Source organism: Phocoena sinus, chromosome 7 (genome assembly GCF_008692025.1).
Source record: "Phocoena sinus isolate mPhoSin1 chromosome 7, mPhoSin1.pri, whole genome shotgun sequence".
In the NCBI taxonomy this organism is placed as follows: Eukaryota; Metazoa; Chordata; class Mammalia; order Artiodactyla; family Phocoenidae; genus Phocoena; species Phocoena sinus.
In genome coordinates, this window is record NC_045769.1 from 16,184,312 (window position 1) to 16,206,500 (window position 22,189).

The following is a 22,189-nucleotide window of genomic DNA, read 5'->3' on the forward strand; positions in this document are numbered from 1 at the left end:
AGAACTATGAGAAAATAAATTTTCTGTTGTTTAAGCCACCCAGTCTATGGAATTTCGTTATGGTAATCCTAGCTGATGACTACAGTCTGCTGTTGTCAATACTTGAAGACTAATGTGAGGCGTCCCCAAGAACTCAGAGATGATGGAAACAAGACTACGTCTGTGGTTCCAAGGCAGCAACATTGGACTGAAACAACATCAGCAATGTCAATGACATAGTTATTCTATTTATTTGACAGGCACGACTAGGTACTTTACAAGTGCTCAATCCTGTAATCATTCCAAAGTTCTATTAATGAGTTTCTTTATTTGTGCCTTTTAAATATAGTCACAGAGTCTCAGAGTGGTGTAGTAATACTCAAGCTCACTTGAAGATGACATGGAGGTCACTTGATTCAAATCTGGGCTGTCTAACCCCAAATCTCAAATGTGTAACCTTGTTCGCACTGCCACTGAATTGAGCACACTTAATACCGATGGAAAGAGTGTGGCTGTCAGAAGAGTAATTAGTCAGCAATAAAGCATAGAAAGTGAAAATTATAGACACAAAAGCCAGCATAATTCATCTTGGGACTTCTGAGAGATTAATCCACTCTTGATGTTTCTCAAACCAGTTTCCAAAACTGCAAAGTGGAAAAGGTAGATACGGGTTTATAATTAACAAGAGTGAGCCTGCCTTCTATTTCATCTTACACTCATTTTGTGTCTTCACAAAGATCTCTTTATGATCAAAAATTTGTTTTGAACTTCAGGATTGTCCATAGCTGGAAGCAATGTTGAGTAAATAGTAAGTACTCAGATTTGGGCTGAATCCCATTAATCTGACAGCTCACAACATCAGGTCTACTGTAGGGCTTCTGGGATTGCCTTGGTTATTGCTCATCGCTCTTCTTGTCTCCTGTAGTTTGGCCCAATAATGTCAAAACTTACTATTCTATACTGAATATTTCCTGGGTTTCTGTAGGCAAACCGCAGGTAAGAAACAAGCAATTTTTGTCCACAAGAACCTTTTTAAAATTAATTAATTAATTAATTAAATTTTGGCTGTGTTGGGTCTTTGTTACTGTGCATGGACTTCTTCTATTTGTGCCGAGCGGGGGCTACTCTTGTTGTGGCTTCTCATTGTGGTGACGTCACTTGTTGCAGAGCACAGGCTCTAGGCATGCTGGCTTCAGTAGCTGTGGGACTCGGGCTCAGTAGTTGTGGCTCGTAGGCTTTAGAGCACAGGCTCAGTAGTTGTGGCGCACGGGCTTAGTTGCTCCGCAGCATGTGGGATCTTCCCAGACCAGGGCTCAAACGTATAGATTCCATATATATGTGTTAGCATACGGTATTTGTTTTTTTCTGACTTACTTCACTCAGTATGACAGACTGTAGGTCCATCCACCTCACTACAAATACCTCAATTTCGTTTCTTTTTACGGCTGAGTAATATTCCATTGTATATATGTGCCACATCTTCTTTATCCATTCATCTGTTGATGGACACTTAGGTTGCTTCCATATCCTGGCTATTGTGAATACTGCTGCAATGAACACTGTGGTATATGACTCTTTTTGAATTATGGTTTTCTCAGGGTATATGCCCAATAGTGGGATTGCTGCGTCATATGGTCGTTCTATTTTTAGTTTTTTTTTGTTTGTTTTTGTTTTTCTTTTTTGCGGTACGTGGGCCTCTCACTGTTGTGGCCTCTCCCGTTGCGGAGCACAGGCTCCAGATGTGCAGGCTCAGTGGCCATGGCTCACGGGTCCAGCTGCTCTGTGGCATGTGGGATCTTCCCGGACCGGGGCACGAACCCATGTCCCCTGCGTTGGCAGGCGGACTCTCAACCACTGCATCACCAGGGAAGCCCTATTTTTAGCTTTTTAAGGAACCTCCATAGTGTTCTCCATAGTGGCTGTATCAATTTACATTCCCACCAACAGTGCAAGAGGGTTCCCTTTTCTCCACACGCTCTCCAGAATTTATTGTTTGCAGATTTTTTGATGATGGCCATTCTGACCGATGTGAGGTGATACCTCATTGTAGTTTTGATTTGCATTTCTCTAATGATAAGTATACACAGATTTTTGATGGATGTTTTCTATAACAGTCATTGTTAATACCTGTCCCATGTTCCCTTGGCCCATTTCTAAGTTCATTTACAGCCACAGTGGACAGTTCCGGTACACACTGACCATTTTCTGCTAGCGGATTTTTCCAACGTGCCAGGAGTTGTCCATTTCTCACGCGGGCAGTGCCACCGCTGGGGATGGGAGTCAGTGTCCTCAGGGAGAGAATCTACAACATGAAGTCATGATACTTCAGTGAGTCCTGGAGCATTGAGCCTCAGTTTCCTGTGTTGCAACCCACTCATTAATACACCTTTCATTGGGTTTTCTCTCTTGGATATTAGATAAAACAATAGAGATAACACAATGCCTGATACAGACTTTTGGTTTGTTTCTAAAGGAAATCCTAATAAACGTCTCTTAACCAAAGCAACTGCTTTGCTTTGCTTTGTTGCCATTATTCCTTATATTCTTCTTTGGTACACCAAACACACCTTCCTTTTAAGACTGCCCATGAGGGCAGGAACCACAACTATGTTGTTTGTCTGTATCTCCATCATATAACAAAAGACAGTACGTGGTAGGCCCTTAATAAGTATGCTTCAAATGGACATTGTATGTGTGTATGTATGTATTGCACAGTTTGGGGTTTTACTATATTCACACAGTTGTGCAACCATTACAATGATTTAATTTTAGGACATTTTCATCACTTTAAAAAGAAACCCGTACCAAACCTCGTTCTTCCAGTCCTCTGGCAATCACTGATTTACTTATCATCTCTATGGATTTGCCTGTTCCAGACATTTAATAAAAATGGAATCAAACAATATGTGGCCTTTTGTGTTTGGCTTCTTTCATGTAGCAAAATATTTTCAGTGTTTGTATTGTAGCATATATTAGTACTTCATTTCTTTTCATAGATGAGTAATATTCCCTTGTATGGATATACCACCACCTTGTTTATCTCTTCATCAGTCAGTGGACATTTGGGCTGTTTCCACTTTTTGGTTATTATGCATAATGCTGCTGAGAGTAATCGTGTAGAAGCAGCTGTATTATTTTACATTCCCATCAGCAATGCATGTAGGTAGGTTCCAGTTTTTCTACATTTTCACCATTTGTTGTTGTCTTCATTTTTACTTTAGCCTTCCTACTGTCGGATTGAATTTGACTTGAGGGGAACGGTCTTTATAGGACACCTTAGCATTCCTTTTTCTCTAGCAATTTGCTGTCTCGTGAGACTTCTTTCATTTTGAAGCACCGAAGGTTTCTGAAAAGGAACTCCATGACTTTTATGAATACTGTTATTGTCTTGCAGTCATGGACATTTTCTACTGCAGCCCCTTTTCAAATCTAATAAAACCAGAGGTAGTTCAGCATAGGACATTGTGCAGCTCTGACCCTATCAAGTTGTGTGGCCATAGGAAAGTCCCTTTTTCTCTCTTGACCTCAGGTATCTTATCTGCATATTGAATAAGTCACATTCAGTATCTTTTTTTGGAATGTTGGGAACAAATTCTCTCAAGTTTACTTTTAGTTTAGAAATTCAAAGCAAGATTTTTCTTTCTCCTTCCTACACCTGCTTCATACCCCTTCCACTTAGAAATTATTCCTCTTGTGTGGCAACTGATTCTAATGGAAATTTCAGAGTCAGCATCCCTCACTCCAGGAGTGGAACCAATTGAAATACTTCTCCCTCGGCAGAGTGATCAGTTCAGGGATAGGTATTATGGCTCAAGCTAGGAGAATTAGAGTCCTTCCTGGGGTCTCAGCTGGAGTTATCAGGAAGGATGCCATCTGCTGCTGAGACTACTGTACTAAAGGAATATGATTCTCACACTGCTGGTGGCTGTCATGTCCACCACATGGCAAGTGTCTGTCTTAGAAATGAAGAGAGAGATTGCATCTTTTGAGGTCCTGAATCCATCTGGGCCTGTGCTAGACCTACCCTTGCATTTTTCTGTTGTTTTTTTTTTTGGTACATAACCAATTTTAAGTTGACTTTCAGCCACTTTTACTAATCAGAAGATTTTTGACTACTATATACACAAACATTTATTGATTGCCCATGGTGGAGAGTCTGGGGTAGACAAAGAAATATGAATCCACACTCTCAAAGCATTTACAGGCTGCTTGAATGGCCAAGTTTCAGAAATAAGAAAGCCAGCTTTACAACCAAACTTTTTTTATACGAGGAGAGATGCTTTGGCTTCCCACTTCACTGATCAACGTCTTAATCAGTGTACTATTTCAGAGACTCTTACAGTTTCCAAGCAGAGCCTTTCACAGAGTTTTGGCATCTGATGGCCTTGAGTGTTCTACCACACATTAGCTACATAATTTTGGACATGTTTTCTTAATGTTCAGAGCCTCATTTTCTTCTCATCTATAAAATAGGATAATATTATCGAGTTCATGGGTTGCTTTAAAGATTAAATAAAACAATTCAGATAGCAGAGTTCCTGATACCTAATACATTTTCGTAAATTTGCTCCTTTTCTCTGTCTAGAAGCCATCTCCAGTCTTAAAAAATCAAACTAATTCAAAATTTGCCTTTAAAAAATACATTTAAATGGGAGAAAGCTTTTTTGAAAGTGGTATAAAATTGTTCTTCATAAACATCTTCAAATAATAACCATTTATTTGGGGTAACATATTCGCAAACACATTTAAACAACATAATTTAATGAGCAGCCCAGGTGTTGGCACAGTTTAAGAAAACTAGCAGTCAGAGATTGATATTCACCAAATATTACTATTCCTCATACAGAATGAAGAGGATAATTAGAAACTTAAGCAACCAATATTTATTTATTATGAATTATTTTTCCTGAAAAGCATGGATTTTCTGATTATGAGTTGTAACAATCTCCATACCACATTGGTAACATAACCAACAAATCTATTTGTCATTGACCCCAGGACTGGTTAGCACATAAATAAGAAATGAAAATAATGTAGTAACCTAAAGGTTATCCTGGTGAATCACCCCCATATTGTTATTATTGTTTAATGGGAACACATGATAAATTAATGTCATGTTAATGGGTAATCAGTTTATCTTCTGTTGACCCAGGGCATGTATAAAGTGTTCATTTGACCTTAAGTTGCATTTCTAGTTTTTCCAAACCTCAGTTACTCTTAGTTGCCCTTGCTCTATGGGCCTGACCCTAACTACAGGGTGAACAAAATTTGCTGAAGCAGTAAAAAGCAATTGAAAATATTTACAGTTATTTCCTGAAAATAATTATTCATTACTGTACATGTATAAATGAAAAATCTGAAATGGGCTGAGTGTTGCTATTCTGGTCTAAAACAATGGCAACTTTGCTTATAGAACAATCATCCTTTGAATCAATTATTTTTCTGATTACATTATACTCATAAAGAAATGAATATAGTGCCCTTTAGAAATACAATATAGTTATAAAAAAAAAAAAAGCCCACCCTCTCCCTGTACATTTTAATGATTAACAAAGCTATCTCATGGTTTGGATGGAAGCCCAGGAAATGATCCAAATGGGATTATATTTTCTTAATCTATTAGGATAATGTACAACTTGCTTCCATTCTCTACCCTGCCCCATCTAACTTGGCAAGTATCGCTAGAAGACCCTGAAATAGTGGTATTCCAGAGACAGACGCACATACAGTTTATCATCTCCAGACACTGTGTCTGTCATAGCCTGCAATTTTAAGAAGAAAGTATTGCTGACTAGAAGAGAATTCATGTGTTTTAGAATTTGATTGATTATAGGCACCCAGTTAATAGTCAGTGTGATCAGCATTATGCAGACATACAAGGGTCATGGCCTTCATTGGGCTGGCACGTACACACACACACTTTAAAAAGCAACAACAGGTATTGAGTTTCAAATTCATAATCACAATGCAGAAAAACCAAAGGTGACTTAGAGGAGTCAGTGTTTCTAAGCACCTCTTCTTAATCTGCAAGCTTAGCCCAATAAGCATAAACACCAGGGAGGAGAGATACGCTGGTTGACAGTGATCAGGAGGACCGAGGAAGACAACCATCTGGGCCACTTTCAGGATTAAAGAGACCCGAAAGAAAATCTGGCAAGTCCTGCTCAGAGAAGACATCGACACATTGCTCTCTGCGAAGATGATTTTGCCTAGATATGATCATGACCATTGAGAGACTCAGGGATAAGGGAGAAGGTGCCAGTCACAGCAAAGAAAGGGGATACTACTCTTTCCCTTCCCTACAGATGCTTATGGCTCCCAATGGGCATTGCAGATTTCTGGGAGATGATGCCACAAGCTAGGAAGACATCTTTATTTGGTACCTCAGTTGGAACAGGCTGCTGAGGCCACCTGGAGAGAAAGCCCCATCTGCAAGTCTTCCACACCTGTGGAACTCAGTGAGCCAAGCATTTGACTACCAGAAATACAAGGAATCCAGGAGGGAGAGAGACCTTTTAGCCACTCTTGTGACATTTCAGACCTCTGTGGGTCCTTTGAGAGACTGTGGTACTATGGATAATTAACACCAACTATAGGGCTGTTAATTATGCTTTATCTTAGTTTAGTTTATCTTGTGATATACTTTGGTCAGAGAATTGGCAGGCATAAACATTTGACTGTCCAATAGGGCCTTTACTACCTGTTTTCTAGTGGGACTTAAAATGGAGAATCTATTACCCACGCCCCATCCCTGAGGGAAAAAAAACAACTGTGTCTTTTATTATAGGCAAGTCATAGTTGAATTACGCTCAAATAGAATCTTATTTTGTCTACTAACTTTGTGCATATAACAGTAGCTCCAAAGAATAAGATGGGGATATGAATGAAGAGGCCATTTTCCCTTTTATGTTAAACACTTCTGTCTTTTATTTATTTAAAATAAGAAAGCATTAGCTTGGATTAATATTTTTAAATTAAGACATGGATAAAAATTAGCCCTACTGCAGGAATGAGAGTTTTTCCTTACCTGTGTTGTAGAAGCCCTACAGGAGTGGATCTCTGGGGCCTGGTTCCATGTAAATAGGCTAAATGTAGTAAGCCTACTGAATTTTAGTAAGGAGGAACTATTTGGAATGTGCTAAAGGAAAGTGACTTGGGGATCAACTTGGCATGTATTCATTTATCCAGATAAAAATTTATAGAGCATCTATTCTGTGCCTGGCCCTGCACTGGCAATGGGTTCTAGTGGAAAATAAGATACAATTCCTACCTCCATGTAGCTTACAATCAGCAGATTAGCAAATGTGCATTGAGCACATCTCATGTGCCAAGCAACGAGATGTTCTGGGCGTGGTGTGCAGATGAAGAGAAAATGTCCTATCTTCAATGAGCTTACAGTTTAACGGTGAAGTTGGATCAAACCATTATCATTCCAAGGCTGTGTGATAGAGTCAAGGACTGGAGCACACAGAATTCTTTTAATCCGTTCTTTGTATTAACCTTTTATTTTTGGAGAGCTTTCCTCTGGGAAGCATTGGTTTTATAAGTATTAATTCCATCAGAAAGGAGCTGTAGAAAGTAGTGGACAGAACGTTTGGACTTTAGCTTTTGTTGATTGAGGTGTAGCTCCACTGTGTTTATGCAATACTTACTTACCTGTGAATAGGATTCCTGAGGCCTCCTATTGTCTATGAACATGCAAACAGAGCTTACCTATTCACGGTGCTGGCTTTGCATGAGCTAGTGATTGCCAGCTGCTGAGACCCTCTGAATGAATGGGAGGTAGCTGGGAGGACAAGGCAATATTACAACTCATTGAGATTTGAGGCTCCTGCACTGCCTGTAGGACTCATGGTCTGAAGCCACTGCTTATATACCACCTCTTCTTGTTCTGCCCACTACCCACAAGGCTATGACCAACAATTCCTTGAATGTCACTGGAATGACATTTCTGGAATCAACTCATTTATTTATTGAATTTCTCTAGCGCACAGGAGCAGGTTAATAGCAAGTCTTGAGCCGCTGTACAAAATAAAGGAATGTATAATGGAGCTAAAAGTTTCTGACATCATTACCAGTTACATTTTCCATTTGTTACTTCATTAAATTTTGCAATATTTCTGGAAATATAAGTAGCTACTAAGCCAGATATTTAGGAGTCCAGAGGTGAGGTTGTTTAAATTATTACTCTATGAGGAGTGATTTGTGCTTTCAGGTATGTGTTTGTCCTTTAGATCCTTAACCTTTAGCCAATTCCATGTTTGTCATGATTTATTTTCTATATGATTTTGACCTTCTCTTGGCAGATGGCTTCCACATTATCTTTGTTGAGAATGATTCTGACACTGGCTAGAGAGATACAATTGTGTTCTGTTTATGCAATGTAGAAAGCCAGAGCACTTTTTAAAAGCTGTCTTCATATATCATTGTCAGTATTTTGAACCACTAAATTGTTATTAAAAATTCAGGGACAATAATCCATTTTGAGAATACCATGAGAGAAGCAAATACTATAATGACTGACTGACATTTCAGGAACAACATCATTCAAGACATGCTAATTTCCCTATGACCCATTTCCTTGGATAAGTGTCCCTTGTATAAATAAGTTGGGTTTCCAACCCCTTCTCATCATTTGCTTTTGATGAGGGAGTCTTGATATTAAAAAAGAAAATCATCTGAAATGAAATTTGCTTGTGTTCTGTATGGTTCTACAGCCAAAAAATAAAAACATAGCCTGCTTCACGGCTAGAATAAATGGCTTTCTTTACCAGGAAAGAGTTTTATATCACATGGTTTCCACTATTTTTCAAGAAACAAAATGCAATAATAAGCACCTAAATTGGCTTGTGCACTATTTCAGGATTAATGATCTCTGATAGGAATGTACTAGATAGAGAGTCAGGAGATGGGAGAGTTTGGGTCCCAGTTCTGCCAGGATAAAGCTGTCAACTTGAACTTGAAAAGAGGATTGAATGTCTCATAGCTGTAGTCAAATTTGGGGTTTTGTTTCTTTGCCATTTTTTTTTTTCAAGCATGTTCAGGTGTGTTCTAGCTCTAGTAGTCTATGATGTGGTGCCCAGGAAAAAACATAAGAGAATGTTACACAGATACCCTTTCTCTGTATTCTTCATGGAAAGATACCTACTTTTTTTTTTTTTTTTTTAAAGAGTGGGAAATTGACCTTCCAATTCTGTGATTTTCAAGTATCTTCATCCTATGAACCAGTTTGACAGGACAAAAGCCTTGCAGATGATTTATCCTGTAACTTTCTCTCGTTACTACAAAAGAAAAGAAAAAATAAATGGGTTCGTTAATGGAAAATATGTTGCTTTTTCAGTCAGATGCTAGTGAGAATGATCATAAGCAAACTGCTAATGGTTTTTATTTTTTTGACCCTAAAGCGGAGATTCCAGTATCATAAGAGGATTGATAGCAATAATCGGCATTTAAATAATGTCCAAGTTTATAAAACACATGCATTAAAAAAAAACTCATTTGACCTTCACAAAACAGAGGATTATCTTTTCTGTTTGATAGATGAGAAAATTGAAGCTGGGTTATGAGAGGTAGAGCCAGATCACAATTCTTGTCTTCCATTTCCTAATTCAGCTTGCTTTTCCACCATCTCATAGCAGGGTAACATAAACCACGAAGTTCTGAGTGTCTCCAACATTATTTTGGAATACTGGGATGACACTTACTCTTCCTAATAAAGTGTGTATTTGAAAAAGAACCACTGAGAGAGGACAGTATTACACTAGAGTGGTAATTATGGTAATAAAGAGCACCAGATATTTGTATAGAAATACACAGTTTGCTTATTTCAGGGGATCCTTGAACCAACAATCTGACATGGATTCTGTTAGTCTTTGGTTACAGGTGTGGAAACCTGTGATAAAAGGCTGAATGCATGCCTTGCCCAACTGGCATATGGCAGAGGTCAGACTCAACCCAGGCTGTCTGTGATATTTACGTGATCCAACACTACATAGGTTTAGACACGCTGGGGGACACAGTTGGTTGTCCTTAACGATTAGAATTTTTCAAAGCACAGCACAATTAGCTCTTAACCAGTAATTATTCTTTCATAGAGGAGAGGGAGATACATAAGAGGCAGGCAATATAAAGTACTGGTTAAAAGTATGGACTCTGGAATGACATCAAATTCCACTTCTTGCTGACCTATTAATATTAGGATAATGGATAATAGTACCCACGTGTATTCTTTTTTTTTTTCTTTTTTTTTTGCGGTACGCGGGCCTCTCACTTCTGTGGCCTCTCCAGTTGCGGAGCACAGGCTACGGACTCGCAGCCCCAGCGGCCATGGCTCACGGGCCCAGCCGCTCCGCAGCATGTGGGATCTTCCCAGACCGGGGCACGAACCCGGGTCCCCTGCATCGGCAGGTGGACTCTCAACCACTGCGCCACCAGGGAAACCCCCCACGTGTATTCTTTAAGAACTCCTTTAAGGACGGGGCCGAGGTCTCTCTAGAACGGGCTTCCTTTCTTCTCTCTTACCTAACTGTGATGGAATTAAATTCTGATCCTAGCACTTGGTCTACTCTTTCACTCTGCAATGAAATGCATTTCTCCTTTACAGAGTTTTCAAAGCAAAAGTCACAACCGTTTGTTGCTTAAGCAAGCATCTTTTTTTTTAACATCTGGAATACATTAATATCAGAAATGAGAAAGTATCAGTTTTGGGGCCTGCCCTCTCTTCCACCATGATTATTGTGACTCAGTCAAAATTAGTCCATAATCTGACTTCCAGAGTGCAGCTAAAGGGAACTCAAGAACCGGGACTGTGATAGGCTGAATAGACATGTATAGACCCTAAATATATGTTTTGAGTCATTTTTCTGTGTACTGCATAATTAAACTGCTCCCATTCAAGAGGGCAAATGAATTACTGATTGATCTTGTTACCTGCTAGCAAGTAACAAGAGACATGTGTAGATAGCAGAGAATTTGGCTGGGATTGGCTGCTTCGTTTGCAATATTGGTTGATATCAAGAGAGAATATGGCAAGAGGGAAGTTAGGATGTGTCAAAAAGGACCGAATGGATTTAGAAGCATGATACATACTTCTTGTTTGTCACTTCCTAAGTCATTTCCCAAGATACCTTGGCTAAAATCCGAAATTACTTTCTTGTTTTAAACCCCAGCATCCTAGGGCGAAGGGCAGGAAGTTAACGGTGATACTGCACTAGTTTTTGTACAGATGGACGGGTGTGCAATTGCAATACATTTGACACGCATCAGTAGACTACTACATATATTCACAGGTGTGTGAGAGTTAAATGAGACATCACCTCTAATTTCTTACATATTGTACATAGTGCTGGGAACTACTTTTTCTAATAATGATAACAATAAAAGTGTATCAATAATTATTATTGTTCAGAAATTGAGACCTACTGAGAAGAGCTAGGAATATGTAATGCCTGGAGTTGGACTAAAGAAAAGAAAGGTGAAGGAGGCTTCCTTTGGCTGCTCTGAATTCTGGTCCCAGTCAGGTCTGAGGTCCGAGTTCTCTCCTTGACTGCCACAGTTAGGCTTTGTGATTTAATGCTTGTGTGGTTTCATGGCCTCAGATGAAAACCAGAACAATATCTCCTCCCACTAAATGCCAGGAGGGTCTGCTGAATGAGAAACGTGCAGTGAGGCTGGAGCTGAAGCCCGGCAATACAAACTGTGGTCTCTGGCGTTATGAAGACTCAGAACGCAGAACCGAAAATCAGATGCTTTCTGGGCACTGGAATCAAAAGCAATAGCCTTATCATTGACTTCCATCACCTCTTCAGCCAGAACCTCAATGTTTCCTATCAGTGGCTAGAGATAAACCTCTTGGTCCTGGGCAATGGTCCTTTTCTAATGGGCCATCAACACAAAGGAATGCTTGTCATTGTGGAGACTGCAGTGAAGGTTCACCGATAAATGCTTGTTAGCATTTTATGAAGAGAGTTACAGAAATGGAAAGTACTCAAAAATGTTCTCCTCCAAAGAACAGTCCCTGCCCCCAGCTCATATTTAGATGAGTCTTAGATACCGTAGGTTATGAAATTCCTATTCAATTAACTTATATGAGAGCAGAATCCGTTCTTTGTAACTTTTCTTTTTCCCATGGAAAAATGTTTTGCAAATCACCATCTGCTGTCCTTGCATCTCTGTGCTTGCTACTCTTCAATACAACTTTGCCAAATCCAACAGGAGAGCAGAGGGCTCAGAGGTAGGTGTCTGACAAGTGTCACAGAACCAGGACAAATGAAGGTGCTTTCCAATGTGTTCCCACGGCTTCAATGTGCACCACTTGCAAAGGTAGCACTGGTCACCTTCCACTCAAGGTGTCCAAGAATATAATTCTAAAAGATGATTTTTCTTGCCAAAAATACAAACATGTTCAAGATGGAAACTCTTTTTTTTTCCCTTTCCCTTAAATCTAACCTAATGAGTGGGGTGATTTCAGAACTGCTGAGGAAAACGAATCAATTCTTTCTGGTTTTTAAAAACTAACAAGAAATGCTGAGTGAGTAAAAGGCATCGAGGCAGCATTCAGTAAATGCACCCGCATCAGGAGGGAGGTCAAGTTAGAATTGTGTTTGACTGTTGGAGTTTACTAAAAAAATTTAAGTACCATTCCTGGAGATAAAATATTGTTATGCGTGCATTAGCTCTTGGCTAGATAGCCAATACTCATGTACATGGCATAATTTTTATATATAAATGGATGCAGTACAAATCAATGCTCTCTATTCTCAGCTGTGCCCTCAGTGATGCTTAGAAACACTGTTATTCATCTGATTTCCTATCACACTCCCCCTCAGGGCCAGTACAAGCCTTCTGTAACTCTGACCAGCTCCACTCCCCAACACCCTCTAACTGATGGCTCCTTCCCCAGAGGTTCCCTTTATTTTCCTCCTCTTCCAAGCAAGGCACTTCGTGTGTAGTCTTGGTTTTATCCTTTTCCATCCTTTTGGGGTCCTAGAATCCAAAATCTTGTTCAGTCCTCCAGTGTTATGTTTCAGAGCTTTGCAAGTTCCTTCTTCTTACTTTTATTTGCAGAAATGTAGCCTAGCTAAAGTTCTTTGTTTACTGTGCTCCACAGACTTCCTTGCAACGGGGACCATGGTTTTGATGACCCCCAGGTGGCGTCTGACCTTGCTTCATGCAGGAACGTTCCAGAGCTCCTTGCTTCTCTCTCTCACGCGCCTTCAGTGACATCTTCTTTGTGGAATTCTCCTCCTCTTTCAAAATACCTCCCCTCACACTTGATATTTCTTCCCGCTCCTGGCCACCTCTCTCCTTTCTTTCGCTGCTAAACTTCTGATAATTGAATTTTTATATGGACTGTGTTTGCTTTCTCATCTCCCATTTGTACCTCAAGCCCTTCTTTACACTCTGGCAAAAAAACAACCTTCCTTTGGCTTCTGGGGTACTGCATTTTCCTGGGTTTTCTTTCTTTCTGGTGTATTCTTCTCATGCCCTTCATTTTTCTCCCATTCACTAAAGGTAGGGATTCTGTGTGATTAAATGTTAAGACAACTTGGAGATTTCCTTTATTTCTGCATTTTAACTAATGTCCTTATGCCGATGATTCCAAAATCTATGTCCCTATCCCATCCTCTCTCCAAAGCTCTGATTACTTATTCTCAATTCCATTGCTAACTTCCATATGTATGTCCATTAATACTCTGGCTTCATTGTTTTGAAACTCTGTTCATTGTCTCCTCTTCAAAACCCCTCCTCCTCCTACTTTCCCTAACTCTGTTAAAGGCACTATAACAAAATCATCAACAAAATCTTAGCATTACCTTCATTTTCTCCTTTCTCTTGCTACCTTAACTAATCACCATGCTCTGAAGAACCTACTTCTCTCCTGCATCCTGTCCATTCCTTCTGAATCTCCATTCCTACTTCGCCTGCCTTAAGCCAGGCCCTCCTCTTCTACTCATACCGCCGGAGTTCTCCTCATTGGTTTCTCTGACTACCAGTATCTCTCCTGCAATGTGTCCCCCACACTGCTCTTGGAGTTTTCTTTCTCAAACTCAGCTACCATTATCCCAAGTCTTCACGGTTAAGGCTACTCTGTACTCTTCTGCCTAAGGAGTTGAATTTAAAGCACGTTTTCTATCATTCCAAGTCTCCTACAAGCTGGCCTCAGCCTCAACTCCCTTCTATCTTCCATTACTTCCTTTTACTCCTCTTAGGATCAGTCCCTTCTTCCCCCTGCCGTTTCTCTCTGTTGACATTGAACCCATATTTCAAAGACTAGTTCAAGACTCAACAGACCCTTGTGCAGAGTCTTCTCTGGACACCCTATTGATAATAGCTTCTTCTTTCTTCTTCTAGCTTCTTCTGCAGAGTCTCCCGCAGCCCTTTCCTCTGCCTCACATTACTGTCAGGTGAGTAACTCAAGAGTTTATATTAATCTTGACCCCCTCCAGGTACCTGGACCCTGAGGAGGCACTCACTGCTTCATGGAACCAACTGAACTTGGAGCTGACGGTGATGGAAACAAGAACCTGATGTTTATTATTTTGAAATCATTGTAAAAGAGAAACATTTTCAAAGATTTTATTCAGTTATGTGCAAATAAGGGAACCATTCATTTTTCATGGCTTATAATCAGATAGGTGTAAAATGGCTGTGGAGAGGCAGAGTTGCAAATTCATTATCCACTTAACCTCTGACAAAAGAAAATAATCTTACACCTTTTCAAGAATCTTTCTTTTTTTCCCCCTCAGTCGGGATAATAATGTAAAATTTTGCTGATGTCTTTCAAGGACAGTGTCACATTTATGGCCCTTTGTCACACAGTTTCCTGCAGTTGAGCAGACTGTGGGTCAGTGATAAGCATTGGTAAACAGAGCGCCTCTGAGACGGAGACAGGTTTGTATGTGACGCACCACGATTAAGGAAAAAGCTGGGTGATAACTGGTGGGACAGACGTGTAAATTAACATAAAGGAGGAGAGCAGGGTTAATGATTCTGTATGAGAAGAATGGGTAAGCATAGATGAGGATTGTATTTCTGGGATCAACAATGTGAAATTAACTGAGACAGCTGTATCTTATCTGATCCCAATTCCAAAGAATTTCCTTGCTGAATTACGTAAGTTTGCATTGGATGGATTAATACACACAGAACTTTGAAGAGTTTTCCTCCCTAGGTTCTCAGCTTCTTTGCTAAGAGAGAAAAACAGTCAACATAAACCACTTATTTTAAGATTGCTTTAACAATATTGAGCATAGAGCATCATTTGCTTCCTGTCAAGGCAACACTTCTCAGAGCATTTTTTTTTTTGAAGAAATGACAGAAAGAGAAAAGGGAATAGTGCCTCAAATGGGTTTTTGAAGCATTGTAAAAACATGGCAGAGTCAAATATCTACAAAAATGTAATCACGGTAAATGTTGAGAGTGACTGACTTCAAGCTCAGCAACTTGAGAAATAATTCCTTAAATGAGTAGCTTTAAGCCTAAGTTAACTTTGAAAATGGTCACTTATTCAGTAGGAAAGTGCTTAGAGCTTTCCTTTCAAAAATCACATGTAGGGCTTCCCTCGAAGCGCAGTGGTTAAGAATCCGCCTGCCAGTGCAGGGGACACGGGTTCGAGGCCTGGTCTCGGAAGAGCCCACATGCCGCGGAGCAACTAAGCCCGTGCGCCACAACTACTGAGCCTGCGCTCTAGAGCCTGCGAGCCACAACTGCTGAGCCCACGTGCCTAGAGCCCATATTCCACAAGAGAATTCACCTCAAATGAGAAGCCCACGCACCACAATGAAGAGTAACCCCCGCTCACCACAACCAGAGAAAGCCCGTGTGCATCAATGAAGACCCAACGCAACCAAAAATTTAAAAAATTGAAAAAAAATTACATGTAAATCATCTGCTTTTTATGGAACTAATTAGACATTCTTAAAAATTGAAGTTTTACTCTCCTTTCCTACTGGTAAACACCAGTCCACAGGAAATCAGAATATTTGCAAGCATCCTGGATTTAAATTAAAAAATACTTAAACTGTAACCTAAGGTAGGTACGGAGGGAAAAGATGTCAGGAAGTGAAAGGCAGGCTGAGTCTGTGGTCCACATTCGAATACCAGGCCGTGGTTTTCCTATAAACTGCCATTCCTAGCAGGGCTTTCAGGAGAAAATAAAAATATCCAGAATAGCTGCTCTGCAAGAGAAATGGTCTAACTCCTGAGGCCCACCTAGAAGGGACTCTGGGCCTGAGAGTTGAGTGACATCAGCCCTGGTTGCCAGGTATCAGGCCATGCCTCTCTCCCCTCAGCCCTCCAAGGTACCCTTTGAAAATACGGTCCCACTGCTTCTTCTTCCTGCTCTATTCTATTCCTCACTTGCTGCTTATATTTCCTCATCACCAACTTGAAATCAAACTCCGGCCTTCACTGATTTACTAAAACCGTATTTTAGATCATCTTCAGTGGCCTCCCCGTTACCCACTCCTAGGTCTGTTTCCTCAGTTCTCATCCTTCTCCATCTCTCCGCCATATTTGACAAATTAGGTTAGTAGCTAAATTTCTGTTCTAGCTTCTCCCTAATGGTAAAAAAGACAAAAATTTTCATTCTACAAGCAGGTCTTCTTCGTATATTTTAAAGTTAAAAAAAATAAAGCTTCTTTATGTAGTATAATATTATGTATATTGTATATATAGGTACATAGGTAGGTATGCATAAATTATATATAGGTATACAAAAATTGTATATAGGAATATATGTGAAATGTCAGAAAATACCATTAAATATAAGGCTTAGAAGGTGGTCATAATCTCATAATCTCACCTAGAACTATTTTAAATACCTTGATTTATGTCCCTCATGACATATTTTAAACACCTTGATGTATTTACGTCCTGAGTGTTAAAAATGAATGTAAATATATATACAGTTAGATCAACAGGATCACATACTGTTCCATGTTCTATAACTTTTAAAATCCTTGACATTTGAATATCTGCCCATGATAACATATATTCACCTACCTTGCAGGTGGCAGCTGTTTTCCTATTAGCTCTCAGATCTCCTCCCCACTGTTCTCCCGCCATGCCCCGTTCCTCAGGACCAACCCCTATAAACTACATTTCCTCTTCCCAAGAGCTTCCACTTAAGTTAGATCAGTGGGAGGCAGTGGGAGGATGCAGGATAGGAAGGTAGAACAGCTTGGATACTTATCTTTGTCTCTCTGCTTGGGTAGACTCTCTGGCAGGACAGGCTACATAATTTCTGGGCCCCAGTGTAAAATGGAAATGTGGGCCTCTTGTTCAAAAATTGTTAAAAATGCTAAGATGACAGCAGGGCATTAAACCAAGTGTGCCCCAGGGCCCTGCTGAGTGTGCTGTTCTGTGGGAGTGCACAGATTGCAGGCCAAGAAGCTGGCTCTGGTCTCTGGCAGGGGCTTCATCTCTTCTAAGACTCAGGTTCACACCTGATGGCCTTGGCCGCACAGCTCTTTGAATGACTGTCTGTACATACCTCTCTCACTGTCCTTAGTGCTATGGGTTGCAGTGATTCCTGTGGTCGCAGGTCACTGGGTTGTCCCACTTTCCCTGCATCCTCTTCTGGTTTTTTCCAACACTTCTGTAACTAGTTCTCCCTAGTAAATTTCTTCTACTGAACTACCTGTTTTAACCCTGACTGATAACTACATTAGGAACCCAGGCATTGTACTGCCATTTCCTTTATTCTATTCAATGCTATTGCTCCAGGCATCACTAATCCATAACAGCTTTCTTTCTGTGAGATTAAACTCAGTCTCAGAACCCTTCTCAACACAGTGTTTGACTGCAATTGACATAGGACATGAAATCTGTGTGTCCTCCCAGCTATACATCATCCTTTTAAACAATTTCATGCTTTCTACTGTGGCTATGGTATATTTTATTTAACTAATCCCTAACTGGTGACAATTAGTTTTTCATTTCTCACCAATTCAGAAACACATGTTTTACATAGGTATTTTTGTTTACTTCTTCAATCGTCTTCAGGATAATGTCTTTGAAGTGGAATTGCTAGGCCAAAGGGTATGCACGTTTTATATTTTGATGCATATTGCTACTTCAGAATGGCTGTATGAATATTAGTATGTTTAAGTATGAAATATGTCTATAATATGCTAAGATTGATCTTTTTTCCCTTCAAAACAGTTGGGAGTCATAACATTTCCTTCAACAAATCATTTTTGCAGTTCTTCTTAAAAACCGTCTCCAGATCCAATTTCAAAGGCACTTAGAAGTCACCCCTTTATATTCAACTTACAACTTATTTTTAAATGAAAACAGTATTACTCAGCTTAATCACCTTCTTAGTCTCCAGACTTGCTTTCAATGGACTTTGGATTATTTTTCAGAAGTAAAAATCTATTTTCATGTGTTGAAGTTTTCTCGTTTTTGAAGATAGTCAAAACAATAGACTGCTGTCCCTGAAGGCTTGAACAGAAGAGCTGGAAACTCTTAAGAAACTGCTGCAGCTTTACTGAAGCTTCTAGCTTCCCAAGGTAACTCCTCTGAGAGGGAGGCAATACTCATTGAGATGCAAGTTTGGTATATTTGTTTTAAAACTCAGTTGCTTTATATTATGGAGGAAACCTCTTCATTAGTGCAGGTTACCTCTACCTGTAACTCTTCTAACCAAAATCTTTTGTCAAAAGGGCTGTAAAATATTTGTTTAGCTTGATTTCATCAATATAGCAATGGAACTATCTCGTCTGTAAGTACCTCCATCTTTCACCTGAAATTGTTCTGACTGAAAACAATGTTTTTTTCCTAAGTACACAGTAAATCATGCTGCTTGATTTTAAAAGTTAGGCCACCCTTCAAAGAGCTTTGGGTCTTTCCATTTTGTACACTCTGTCCAAGGTAATTTCTAATTTGCTTTTGCAAGGAGAGCCTGGAAATGTGCTCTCATAGGATTGAATGTTTTCTCTTTCTTTCCTTCTCAAGAATGTCATGCAGCTTTCAAATGATCACAGAGCAAACAAAAACACCCTCCCTCCTTCCCTCTGGTTAAAATCTGTCAGTTTAAGGGCAATGTCTGGTTTCAGTAATATGAAATTCTTTGTTAGCTTTAGAAATGGGAGATCAATGACTTATTCTTATAATCCCTTAACTCTTAAATGGTCTACCAGAAAGCTGGTTTCAAAAAATAAGACCAGGCTTTGCATTTAGATAGAGACTCAAATGTGTGGGAATGTGTGTGCTCCTTTTGGTGCTGTGTTTTCATCCCATCAGACCAATAAATTCCTACAGGTCTCAGCTCTTTAATTCCCTTTAGGGAGGACTGGGATAAAGAATATCAACCCTTTCTAAAAAAATCCCGCTGTTTTTACGACATACAGAAATAGCTACAAGAAGTACCTTAATCATTTTTACTTGCTGGGCCATGTAACTTTTTTTTCCTCAAAAGTTAATGATCACTAAGGGCCTGCACACATGCACTCAGAACCCCGGCCCTTGGGTCTACCTAAGTCACCTTTGCAGTACAGCCCCCAAATAAAACTTTACCTAGTTCTCTGAATTTGTGCTTCTGCTGTACACTTCATGGTTTATAAGCTTCCATTTCATTTCCTCTGCTTGCCATGTTGCAGCTGTAATATTTCAGCTTCTGAACAAGGAACTTAGCTGGGCCAGACTAATCCAGCTTAAATTTGCACTCATGGTGTAAAATTGATTGAGGCCTGTCTCCATTAATCAGAATCTTCTAGACTATTTGGACTCCTCATTCTTACATCTATACTTTTGTGGATTCTTGTGCTTGGAGTGACCTCCTTTTCCATTCCATCTAATGAAATTCTTTCTTCCATCAAAGCTCAGACAAGTCTTACCTCCCACCACGAGCCTTCTCCAATTTTTAAAAGTTGAGCTTTACACTACTCTTTTTTCTTTGAACTCCTATAATATAAAATATAATGTTTTGAACTTATTATTATTATTTGTAATTGTCTTCTAGAAGGGCCTATATACCACTTAGGGCAGATGGCATTGCACGTCTGCTGGCAGCCCTCCTTCCCAACACTTCCCAACACACGCAAGCGTAAAACCAAGGTCCTTGGACATTCTCATCATCTTGTTTAGTAATTCAGTCTTTATGCAGTAAAAGATGTGAAAATGCAGATCTTATATGGTCTGTTCAAATCTAGGGCTTAACGATGACAGTAATTGTTTTGTCCATTTTCATTCTTGTGATGAATAGTTACATCAAATGTATGCTGTCCTCTTCATAAATTTTATATGCATTATGTTGAACACAAATCTATTCTCTTTCATTGTTTCCAGTTTTCAAAGACTTAAACAAACCGCCTCTTTGGAAAATTTCTACTTCTGTTTTTCTTTTTAGTGTCTTATTCCTTTCTGAGCTCCCCTTTTTTGTTTTCCATTTCTATCAGGTTCTCTATTTGTACTCATTCTCAAGAATCTAAAGGATTAAAAAAGAATATGTATATGTACTCCAGGCTTCCAGCACTTGAAAATATTTCTATCAACAATGTAAATTCAAGTAAATGTAACATTTTTAACAATTAAAATTATTACTTTAATTTTTCAAATCAGTTAATTTACCTCCAAGTTATTCAAAATTATCTATGAAGATTAAAAGGGAAGCCTAAGTTATTAACAAATATCAAAATTCTAAATAAAATTAAGTTAAACTAGTTTAAAATCTTTATTTTAAAATACATATTTTCAAAAACTCTATTACAGAAAATTTCAAATATACAAAAGTAGACAGAATAATATATGGAACTCCCATATACCTATTATTTAGCTTTGATAATTGATCAGCTCACGACCAATCTTATTTTATCTCACTTTCTATCCCTCACCTAATATTTTGAAGTAAATCCCACTTGTCATAGAATTTGATCTGTAAATAAGTGAATAGTGTCTCTAAAAGATAAGAGATCTTAACATAACCACACTATTACTATCATGCCTAAAACATGACAATATTTCCTTAATATCAACAAATAACTAGCAAATATTCATGATTCCAATTGTCTCAAATGTTAACATATATTTTTTGTAGTTTGAATCAAAATCCCATCCACACATTGCAATTTATTGAAATGTCTAAGTCTCTTTTAACCTTTAGATTTTCCTCTCCTTCTATCTCTGTTTCTCTTTCTCTCTATCTCTCCTTTTCATTTTGTTTGTTGAAGGAACCACTTTCGTTTGCCCTATAGCATTTTCCCCCTGAGTTTTGTTGATTGCATCCCTATTGTGTTATTTAACATTTTTAATATCAATATTAAATTAAATCTTATTTAATATTTTGTAAGGTTACAAATATTTGCAATTTTAGCAACCAGTGTTCAATTAGTTACCAACGTAAAGAATTCGCGTGTGTGTGTGCACAGTCTGAGTGAAATGAACTGTAATATCGCACAGTTTTCTGCAGTCACTCCGTAACTACTGCCCTTACCCTGCAGTTTTACTACAGACCTTCCTCAACTTACGATATAGGGTTATATCTTGATAAACCTGTCATAAGTTGAAAATATCGTAAGTTGAAAATGCATTTGATGTACATAATCTACCAAACATCATAGCTTAGCCTAGTCTACCTTAAATGTGCTCAGATCACTTACATTAGCTTACGGTTGGGCAAAATCATCTAATACAAAGCCTATTTTATGACTGTTGAATAGCTCATGTAACTAATGGAATACTGTACTGAAAGTGAAAAACAGAATGGTTGTATGGGTACAGAATGGTTTTACGTGTGTTGGTTCTTTACCCTTGTGATCACGTGGTTGACTGGGAGATGCGGCTGCCCCTGCCAAGCATCATGAGAGAGTATCGTACTGCGTATCACTAGCCCTGGAAAAGAGCAAAATTCAGAATTCCAAGTACGGTAATTTCTGCTGAACGTGTATCACTTTTGCATCATCGTAAAGTTGATAGGTCGAACCATCGTAGGCCGGGGCTGTCTGTTGTACACTCCAGAACCACACATTGGAACCTGAAGAGATGCTTGACATCACTGGTAAATTAGACTTCATTATGTGAGAAGCTCTTGTGTTCATGCTGAGAGGAAGATTTCACAAGCTATTTGACTTGTCTCTTACCTGAGCTTCTCCCACTCCATTCCCTTTGCATTGTCTGTCTTTGCTGTCAGGGGAAGGACAACACAGACAGTCTCACTGCCTCAGGTTTTGTTTCAAAGTCATTGGGCAAGAAATGGGTAGAAGCATTT

The 22,189-nt window shown here is 39.2% G+C and overlaps 1 pseudogene; it reads right to left on the reverse strand.

Annotated features, from left to right (window-relative positions):
• Positions 1-17,046, reverse strand: part of LOC116756820 — a 147,300-nt pseudogene extending 130,254 nt beyond the window's left edge.
• Positions 17,047-22,189: the final 5,143 nt, after the last annotated feature.